The sequence below is a fragment of the Myotis lucifugus genome, unplaced genomic scaffold (genome assembly GCF_000147115.1).
Source record: "Myotis lucifugus unplaced genomic scaffold, Myoluc2.0 scaffold_4, whole genome shotgun sequence".
Classification (NCBI taxonomy): domain Eukaryota; kingdom Metazoa; phylum Chordata; class Mammalia; order Chiroptera; family Vespertilionidae; genus Myotis; species Myotis lucifugus.
The window spans coordinates 18,234,936-18,246,158 of NW_005871052.1; the positions used below are offsets into that span (position 1 = coordinate 18,234,936).

Genomic DNA, 11,223 nt, shown 5'->3' on the forward strand with positions numbered 1-11,223 from the left:
CAAGGTCCACCATGTTGTCACAAGTGGTAGTATTTCATCTTTTCTTATGGTTGAGTAGTATTCCATTGTATATATGTGCCACATCTTCTTTATCCAATCATCTATTGAAAGCCACTTAAATAACAATAAAAACAAATAACAATAAAAACAGTAAACAAATACAGTATAGTTGCAGGATACAAAATCAATGTACAAAAACCCTTTGCATTTCTATATAATAACAATGAAATTTCAGAAAATGAAATGGAAAAAAAACAATTTTTTTGCAATTGCAATAAAAAGAATAAAATACCTAGGAATACAAAGAATGTGAAGGAACTACACACTGAAAACTACAAATCATTATTAAGAGATTGAAAAAGACACAAAGAAAAGAAAAGCTATTTCATTTTCATGGATTGAAAGAATCAACATAATTTACAGATGGCTGCAGAGTAGGTGGAGGCTCCATCAGCTTGCTCCAAACTCTGGAATGGACTTGTGCTAAACTGTAGAGAATTTTGCTTAACAAAAACAGCTGAAGTGTGGCTGATATGGAGTATTGTATGCAGGGAATATGGAGAAATAATAGGAGGAAACACAGAGAGGGTGAGACAACTGGTGCACCTTTGAACCTGCAAAGCTGGAGGGAAAGCATGATAGCGGAAGCCCCATCCATTGATAGTGTGGGGTTTCAGACCATGCAGGAATCCCAAATCTAGGGAGACAGAGAAGGGAAAGTGAGCTCATGTAGCATCAGGTAGTGGGAATCAGTGGGGATTTGGTCGAACTAGGACCCTCAGATTGCATCATCCCAGACAAAGAGTGACTGCTGTAAAAAGAATAAATATAGAAAGAAAGAGAGAGAAATATAAGCATAATGAATGAAAATGGCAATACATAAGTACCTATTTATAATAATAAAAGCATAATATCAAATTGACCAAATGACCAAATAGCAGAACGACCATCCAGACAACCTTTTGGATGACCACACTATGACATTTACTGGCACCAGGCCAACCAAGGCGGGTGTGATGCGATTGGTCAGAGGCCCTGCCATCGCCCCACAATTGCTCAAACAGGGAGGCCCAGGCCACCCTCTGCACAACGATCGATCATGAGCCTTGGCCAGGTGGGCAGGGCCTCCCTCTGCTGGGCAATAGATCACAGAGCTTCATGATCTATCGATCGCCCCACAGAGGGTGGCCCAGGCCACCAGCCAGCGATGCTGTGGCAGGTGTGTGGGGCAGAGGGAGGCCCAGGCCAGCCAAGTGATTGCACCTATGCCTGTTGCCCACAGAGGGAGGCAGTCGGTGACAGGGGAGGGGAGGCAGTGCCGCAAAATGGCAAGCAGTGGCAGTGGTGGGGGCAGGGCCAGCTACTGGTAGCTAGGGGGAGGAAAGCCCCAATAGGCCCTAATTGCCGGCCAGGCCTAAGGACCCTACCTGAGGGGTCTTGGATTGCGAGAGGGCGCAGGCCAGGCTGAGGGACACCACCCATGCACGAATTTCATTCACCGGGCCTCTAGCAAATAATAACCTTAAATGTAAATGGATAAATGCTCTAATCAAAAGGCATAGGGTAGATGAATGGATAAGAAAATATGACCCAACTATATTCTGTCTACAAGAGACCCAACTCAGAACAATATACTTACATAGAGTGAAAGTGAATGGGTGGAAAAAAGTTTCCATGCAAATGGAAAAGAAAAAAAAAACTGGGGTAGCAATACTTATATTTGTATAAATAGACTTCAAAACAAAGGCCTTAACAGGAAATGAAAAAGGGCACTACATAATACTAAAGGGACTGAGCCAACAACAGGATATAACCCTTGTAAACATATATGCTACCAATATAGGAGCAACTAAATATATATAAAAATTCTTAAAAATCTCTAAGGGAGAGATTTACAGAAATACAGTCATAGTATGGGTCTTTTACACCCAACTGACATAATGGAATAGATCTTTCACACACAAAACCAACAAGGAAATCACAGACATTCCAGAAAACTGGGATCTTAAGCCAGCCAAAGAAATGACATTTCAATTTTTCAATTTTATTTTTTTATTATTTTGTTAGCTTTTTTTCTTTGTTTTCCTTTTTTTGTTGTTTGTTGCTTTTTTTTCTTTCTTCTTTCTTTGTTCTCCTTTTTTTTTGTTTGTTTCTTTATTTCTTACTTCTGTTCACACTATTTTTTCAACCACGTGAGCAACAGACACGTGAGTGGCCCGCTCTGGTCCAGGGAGCAGCCTGCCTCAAGCCTAAGAGCAGCAGCCTCATGTGGCCTGCCCCTGTCAAAGGAGCAGCAGCTGTGTGAGCAGCCCGCTTCCCTGTCCGAAGAGCAGCAACCACGCGAGCAGTCCGACCTGTCCGAGGAGCAGCAGCCGCATGAGCAGTCTTTTTATGTCTGAGGAGAGGCAGCCCTGTGCAGCCCGCCCCCATCCGAGGAGCAGCACCTGCACACAGCCCGCACCCTGCACTAGTCCGAGGAGCAGCAGCTGCACAAGCATCTTGCCCTCGCCCAAGCAGCAGCAGCAGCAGGAGCAGCCTGCCCAACCCGAGGAACAGCAGCTGTGTGAGCAGCCCGCCCCCATCCGAGGAGCGGCAGTTCTGCGAGTGGCCCGGCCCCATTCGAGGAGCAGTGGCAGCCCACCCTGGTCCGAGGAGCAGCAACCACACTAGCAGACCAACCACATCTGAGGAGTGCCAGCTCTACGCAGAGGAGCAGAGCCACAACAGCCTGCACCTGTCCAATGAGGAGCAGCCGGTCCTAGGAGCTGTAGCCCCACAAGCAGCCCACCACATCAGAGGAACAACAGCAGCGTGCAGCTAGCCCCCATTCAAGGATCAGCAGCCATGTGAGCAGTTTGCCCCAGTTCAAGGAGTAGCAGCTGCGTGTGTAGCCCTCCCCATACAAGGAACAGCAGCCTCGTGATCAGCACACCCTCTGTCTGAGGAACAGCAGCTGTGTGTGAAGCCTCCCCTCACCAGCCAGAGGAGCCACCACAGCTGTGAACAGCACCCACCAGAGGAGCGGCTACCAACTGAGGAACAGCTGCTACCACAACCGCCCGAGGAGCAACCACAGCCCGAGAAGCCACTGCCACCCAAGGAGCAGCCCCTGAATGACTCAACATCTAGATATGTCTGTGAGATCAAACATGGGTAGACAAAGAAACCCCCAAAGGAAAGAAAAGGAGGACTCGCCAGAAAAGCAGCTAAGTGAAACCAAGGCATGCAGCATGACAGAAAAAGAATTCAGATTAAGGGTCCTAGAATGCATAAACCAGATGGAGGAAAAAATCAACAACTTATGCAAGAAGCAAGAAGAAACAGATGAAAAAAATCAATAACTTATGTAAGAACCAAGAAGAAATGAAGAGTGATATAGCTGCAATAAAAAACACCATGGAAAGTTTCAACAGTAGACTAAGAGAAGTGGAGGACCGAATTAGCGAATTAGAAGACAGGGAAACAAAACACACAAAAACTGAACAGCAATTGGAGAAAAAAATTAAAAGACAGGAGGAGAGCCTAAGGGAGCTATGGGACAACATGAAACGAAACAACATACGAATAATAGGGTTACCAGAACAACAGAAAGAGGAACAAGACATAGAAAACCTATATGAAGAAGTAATATCAGAAAACTTCCCAGAAGTGGGGAAGAAAAAAATCACACAAGCACAGAGAGTCCCAAACAAGGTGAACCCAAAAAGACCCACACCAAGACACATCATAATTACCATGGCAAATGTTCAGGACAAAGAGAGAATCTTAAAGGCTGCAAGAGAGAGACGGAAAGTTACATACAAAGGATCTCCCATTAGATTATCAAATGATTTCTCAACAAAAGCACATCAGGCCAGAAAAGAATGGACGAAAATTTACAAAGTGATGCAAAACAAAGGACAGAATGCAAGAATACTCTATCCGGCAAGGCTATCATTCAAAATTGAAGGGAAATAAGAAGTTTCACAGAAAAAAATGGCTAAGGGAGTTTATCACCACCAAGCCAGCAATGCAAGAAATGCTAAAGTGACTGGTGTAAAAAGAAGAAATAAAAAGCTCAGAAAGAAAACAGCCACACACAAAAACAAATGGCTACAAACAAGTACCTTTCAATAATAACTTTAAACGTAAATGGACTAAATGCTCCAATCAAAAGACATCGAGTGGCTGAATGGATAAAAAAACATGACCCATACATCTGCTATCTACAAGAGACCCACCTCAGAAGAAGGGACTCACACAGACTGAACTTGAAGGGATGGAAAAATATCTTTCAGGCAAATGGAAAAGAAAAAAAAGCTGGGGTAGCAATACTTACATGGGACAAAATAGACCTCAAAGTGAAGGCCATAACAAGAGATAAGGGAGGCCACTTCATAATACTAAAGTGATCAATACAACAAGAGGATATACCCCTGATAAACATATATGCACCCAATGCAAGAGCACCCAAATACATAAAAAACCTCCTGGAAGATATCAAGGGAGAGATCGACAACAATACAATCATAGTAGGGGACTTTAATACACCACTGACATCGCTGGATAAATCCTCTAAACAAGAAATCAGCAAAGATATATCAATCCTAAATGACTCACTAAATAAGATGGAATTCATTGACATATTCAGAACACTTCACCCCAAGGATATGGAATGCACATTCTTCTCAAGTGCACATGAGTGATTTTCAAAGATAGAACACATATTGGGACACAGGCAAAGTCTCTTCAAATTCAAGAAGATAGAAATCATATTAAGCATCTGCTCAGATCACAATGGCATAAAGTTAGAAATTAACTACAATAAAAACAATGAATAAAAATCAAACACTTGGAGGCTAAATAGCATGATTTTAAACAATGATTGGGTTACCAAAGCCATCAAAGAGTAAATAAAAAACATCCTGTTAACAAAAAACAATGAAAACACAGCAATCCAAAATATATGGGACACAGTGAAAACAGACCTGAGAAAGAAGGTCATAGCCCTACAGGGCTTCCTCAAAAAAACAAGAAAAAAAAGGTAATAAATTATCTACCCCTACAACTAGAAGAATTAGAAAGAGAGCAGTAAGAAAAGTCCAGAGTGAGCTGAATGAAGGAAATAATAAATATCAGAGCGGAAATAAATGACATAGAGACAAAAAAGGAACAATACAAAAGATCAATGAAACCAAGAGCTGGTTCTTTGAAAGGATAAAAAAGATTGATGAACTTCTAGCCAGACTCACCAAGAAACAAAGAGAGACAAGCCAAATAAGCAAAATAAGAAATGAAAGAGGTGAAATAACAACAGACCCCACAGATATACAAAGGATTCTAAAAATATACCATGAACAACTCTACTCCCATAAACTTGACAACCTAGATGAAATGAACATATTCTTAGAAAAATCAAGCTTCCAAAACTCAATTAAGAAGAATTAAAAAAACTTGAATAGTCCAATAACTACTGATGAAATTGAAACAGTAATCAAAAATCTTCCAGCAAACAAAAGCCCTGTTCCAGGCAGCTTTACAGGGGAGTTCTACCAAACATTTAAGGAACTAAAACCTATGCTCCTCAGAATATTCCAAAAAATTCAAGAGGAAGGCATGTTTCTAAGCTCTTTCTATGAAACCAGGATTACCCTAATTCCAAAACCAGATAAAGACACCACAAAGAAAGAGAACTATAGGCCAATATCCCTGATGAACATAGATGCTAAAATCCTCAACAATATTCTAACAAATCAGATCCAGCATTACATTAGAAAGATTATGCACCATGACCAAGTGGGATTTATCCTGGGGAAGCAAGGATGGTACAATATCAGCAAATCAATAAATGTGATACATCACATAAACAAATTGAGAGACAAAAATCACATAATCATAGCAATCAATGCAGAAAAAGCATTTTACAAAATCCAACACCCTTTCTTGATAAAAACTCTCAACAACGTGGTGGTAGAGGGATCATACCTCAAAATAATAAAAGCCTTATATGACAAACCTGCAACCAACATCATACTCAATGGGCAAAAACTAAAATCATTTCCCTTAAGAACAGGAACAAGACAGGGATGCCCACTTTCACCACTTCCGTTCAACATATTACTGGAAGTGCTAGCCATAATGATTAGACAAAAAGAGGAAATAAAAGGCATCAAAATTGGAAAAAAGAAGTAATACTGTCGTTATTTGCAGATGACATGATATTGCACATAGAATACCTAAAGAGTCCATCCAAAAACTACTAGACATAATAAATGAATTAGGCAATGTAGCAGGATACAAAATTAACACCTAGAAATCTATGGCTTTTTTGTACACCAATAATGAACTAACAAAGAGAGAAAGTAAAAAAAAAAATCCTATTTACCATTGCAACCAAAAAATTAAGACACCTAGAAATAAACTTAACTACGGAGGTAAAATATCTTTACATGAATAACTACAGGACATTGAAAAAAGAGATGTACCATGTTCATGGATTGGTAGAATCAAAATCATTAAAATGTCCATACTACCCAAAGCAATTTATACATTCAATGCAACCCTCATTAAAATACCAATGGCATATTTCACAGACCTCTGACGAACTCTCCAAAATTCATCTGGAATAAAACAAGACTCCGAATAGCCCCAGCATTCCTGATAAAGAAGAACAAAGTTGAAAGGATTATAATACCAGATATCAAGCTACATTACAAAGCCACTGTTCTGAAAACTGCCTTGGTACTGGAACAAGAACAGACATATAGACCAATGGAACAGAACAGAGAACCCAGAATTCGTCCCAAACCACTATTCTCAATTAATATTGACAAAGGAGACAGAACATACAATGGAGTCAAGACAGTCTCTTCAATAAATGGTCTTGGGAAAATTAGATACATGCAAAAAAATGAAACTAGACCACGAACTTACACCATACACAAAAGTAAACTCAAAATGGATAAAGGACTTAAAAATCATATGACAAACCATAAAAATATTAGAGGAATCAACAGGCAGCAAAATCTCAGACATATGCTGAAGCAATATCTTCACCAATACAGCACCTAGGGCAATGGAAACTAAAGAGAAAATAAACAAATGGGACTACATCAAAATAAAAAGCTTTTGCATAGCAGAAGAAACCATCAAGAAAACAACAAGAAAACCCACTGCGTGGGAGAACATAGTTGCCAATGTTATCACCAACAAGGTTTTTATCTCCAACATTTACAGGGAACTCATACAACTTAACAAAATGAAGATAAACAACCCAATCAAAAAATGGGCAACAGACTTAAATAGATACTTTTTGAAAGACGACATAAGGAAGGCCAAGAGACATATGAAAACATGTTCAAAGTCACTAATCATCCAACAGATGCAAATCAAAACGACAATGAGGTACCATCTCACACCTGTCAGAATGGCTATCATCAACAAATCAATAAAGGACAAGTGCTGGAGAGGATGCTGAGAACAAGGAACCCTCGTGCACTGCTGGTGGGAATGCAGACTGGTACAGCCACTGTGGAGAACAGTATGGAGTTTCCTCAAAAAACTAAAAATGGAACTCCCATTTGACCCTGTGATCCCACTTCTAGGAATATATCCCAAGAAACCAGAAACACCAATCAGAAAGGATATGTGCATCCATATGTTCATAGCAGCACAATTCACCATAGCTAAGATCTGGAAACAGCCTAAGTGCCCACCAGTAGATGAGTGGATTAGAAAACTGTGGTACATCTACATGATGGAATACTATGCTGCTGTAAAGAAGAAGGAACTCTTACCATTTGCAACGGCATGGATGGAACTGGAGAGCATTATGCTAGGTGAAATAAGCCAGTCAATGAAGGAAAAACACCACATGATCTCATTCACTCATGGATAATAAAGACCATTATAAACTTATGAACAAAAATAGATACAGAGGCAGAGCTGCCTCGAACAGACTGTCAAACTACAGCAGGAAAGCCGGGGAGGGTTGAGGGGTGGGGGGCGCGGGTAAGAGATCAACCAAAGGACTTGTATGCATGCATATAAGCATAACCAATGGACATAAGACACTGGGGGGTAGGGGAGGCCAGGGGATTGTTAAGGGCGCAAAAAAAAGGAGACATATGTAATACTCTTTGTAATACTTTAAGCAATAAAACAATAAAAAAAAGAATAAACTCAAAATGGATAAAAGAAAAAAAAAGAAGCTGAGGGTATAGAAAACCTGTTTCAAGAAATAATGACAGAGATAGGTTCCTTAAATAACTCCTTTCTGCTGGTGAATGCCATAGAGTAAGTATCATTGGAATTTCCCCTACCACAGTCATCATGTCCAAGTCTGAGTCTCCCAAAGAGCCAGAGAAGCTGCAGAAGCTCTTTATCAGAGGTTTGAACTTTGAAACAATTGATGAGAGTCTGCAGAGCCATTTTGAGCAATGGGAAACAATCGCGGACTGTGTGGTGATAAGACCTCGAAATACAAAGTGCTCCAGAGGTTTTGGGTTTGTCACCTATGCCACTGTGGAGGAGGTGGATGCAGCTACGAATGAATATAAGGTTACACAAGGTGGACGGAAGAGTACTAGAACCAAAGAGGGCTGACTCAAGAGAAGATTCTCAAAGACCTGGTGTCACTTAGCTGTGAAAAAGATTTTTGTCAGTTGTATTAAAGAAGACACTGAAGAAAATCACCTAAGAGATTATTTGAACAGTATGGGAAAATAGAAGTGATTGAAATCATGACTGACTGAGGCAGTGACAAAAAGAGAGGCTTTGCTTTTGTAACCTTTGATGACCATGACTCTGTAGACAAGATTGTCATTCAGAAATACCATACTGTGAATGGCCACAACTGTGAAGTAAGGAAAGCCCTATATAAACAAGAGATGGCTAGTGCTTCATCCAGCCAAAGAGGTTGAAGTGGTTCTGGAAACTTCAGAGGTGGTCGTGGAGGGGGTTTTGGTGGGAATGACAACTTTGGTCATGGAGGAAACTTCAGTGGTCGAGGTGGCTTTGGTGGCAGCCATGGTGGTGATGGATATGGTGGCACTGGGTATGGCTATAAGGGATTTGGTAATGATGGAAGCAATTTTGGAGGTGGTGGAAGCTACAATGATTTTGGAAATTACAAAAATCAATATTCAAATTTTGGGCCTATGAAAGGAGGAAAATTTGGAGGCAGAAGCTCTGGCCCTTATGGTGGTGGAGGTCAATACTTTGCCAAACCACAAAACCAAATTGGCTATGGTGGATCTATCATAAGGAGTAGCTATGGCAGTGGGAGAAGGTTTTAATAATTGCCAGGAAACAAAGTTTAGCAGAATAGGAGAGCCAGAGAAGTGACAGAGAAGCTACAGGTTACAACAGATTTGTGAACTCAGCCAAACACAGAAGGCAGGGTATAACTGCTACAAAGAAGACATGTGTTAAACAATACTCATGTGAATGGGGGGGGGAGAGAATCTCAAGGACTGTATTTGTGACTAATTGTATAATAGCTTATTTTAGTTTCTGTTCTGTGGAATGTGTAAAGCATTCCAACAAAGGGTTTTAATGTAGATTTTTTGCACCTATTCTGTTGATTGCTAAATGTAATAGTCTGATGATGATGCTGAATAAATGTGTCTTTTAAAAAAAATAAGATACAATGACAGAAAATTTCCCTGACTTAGGGAAGAAAAAAGTAAAACAAGCCCAGGAGCACAGAGAGTCCCAAACAAGATGAACCCAAAAATACTGACACCAAGATATATGATAATTAAATTAGCAAACATCAGTGATAAAGTAAGAATCATAAAGGCTTCCAGAGAGAGACAGAAAGTTACCTACAAGGGATCTCCCATTAGACTATCAACTGATTTCTCAAATGAAACACATCAAGCCAGAAAGGAATGAAATGAAGTATACAATGTGATGCAAAGTAAGGGAACAAGTTTAAAAATACTCCATCCAGCAAGGCTATTATTCAAAATTAAAGGGGAAATCAGAAGCTTTGCAGACAAAAAGGCTAAGGGAGTTTAGTAATACCAATCCAGCAATGTAGGAAATAATAAAGGGACTGTTGTAAAAAGAAGAAGTAGAAAGAGAAGAAGGAACACAAAAATAAAGAATAAAAATGACAACAAACAAGTACCTATCAATAATAACTGTAAATGTAAATGGATTAAATGCTCCAATCAAAGGACATAGGGTAGCTGAATGGATAAGAAAACATAACCCATATATATGCTGTCTACAAGAGACCCCCTTTAGAACAAAGGACTGACACAGACTGAAAGTGGAGGGATGGAAAAAACTTTTCAGGCAAATGGAAATAAAAAAAAGCAGGGGTAGCAATACTTATATCTGACAAAATAGACCTCAAAGTAAAGGCCATAACAAGAGATAAGGAAGGCCACCTCATAACACTAAAGGGATCCATCGAACAACAGGCTATAACTCGAGCAAACATATATGCACCCAATACAGGAGCATCTAAATATATAAAAAAGTTCTGGAAGATATCTATGGAGAGATAGACAGCAATACAATCATAGTAGGGAATTTTAATACCCCATTGACATTACTGGATTAATCTTCTAGACAAAAAATCAACAAGAAAACAGCAAGCCTAAATGACACTCCAGAACAGATGGAACTATTTGACTTCTTCAGAACATTCCACTCCAAATTTATGAACTATACATTCTTCTCAAGTGCACATGGGACATTTTCAAAGATATACCACATGTTAGGACACAAGATAAGTCTCTACAAAATCAAGAATATTGAAACTCTATCAAGCATCTTCTCAGACCACAATGGCATGAAATTAGAAATAGACTACAATAAAAGTGCTCAAAAACATACAAATACATGGAGGCTAAATAGCATTGTCTTGAACAATGAATGGCTTACAAGATAGATAAAATAAGAAATACAAAACATACTGGAAACAAATGAAAACAAATACACAATAATCCAAAACCTATGGGACACAGTGAAAGCAGTTCTGAGAGAGAACTTCATAGCACTGCAGGCCTACCTCAAAATACAAGAAAAACTGGTAATAAGTTATCTAACACTACAACTCAAATAATTATAACAAGAACACAAAGAAAAGTCCAGAACAAGTAGAAGGAAGAAAATAATAAAGATCAGAGCAGAAATAAGTGACATAGAGACAAAAAAATACAAAAGATCAATAAATCCAAGAGCCAGTTCTTTGAAAGGATAAACAAGATTAATGAATCTCTAACCAGG

General features: G+C 39.6%; 1 pseudogene; it reads left to right on the forward strand.

Annotated features, from left to right (window-relative positions):
* The first annotated feature begins 8,310 nt into the window (after window positions 1-8,310).
* Window positions 8,311-9,275, forward strand: LOC102427906 (annotated as a pseudogene).
* The last annotated feature ends 1,948 nt before the right edge of the window (window positions 9,276-11,223 follow it).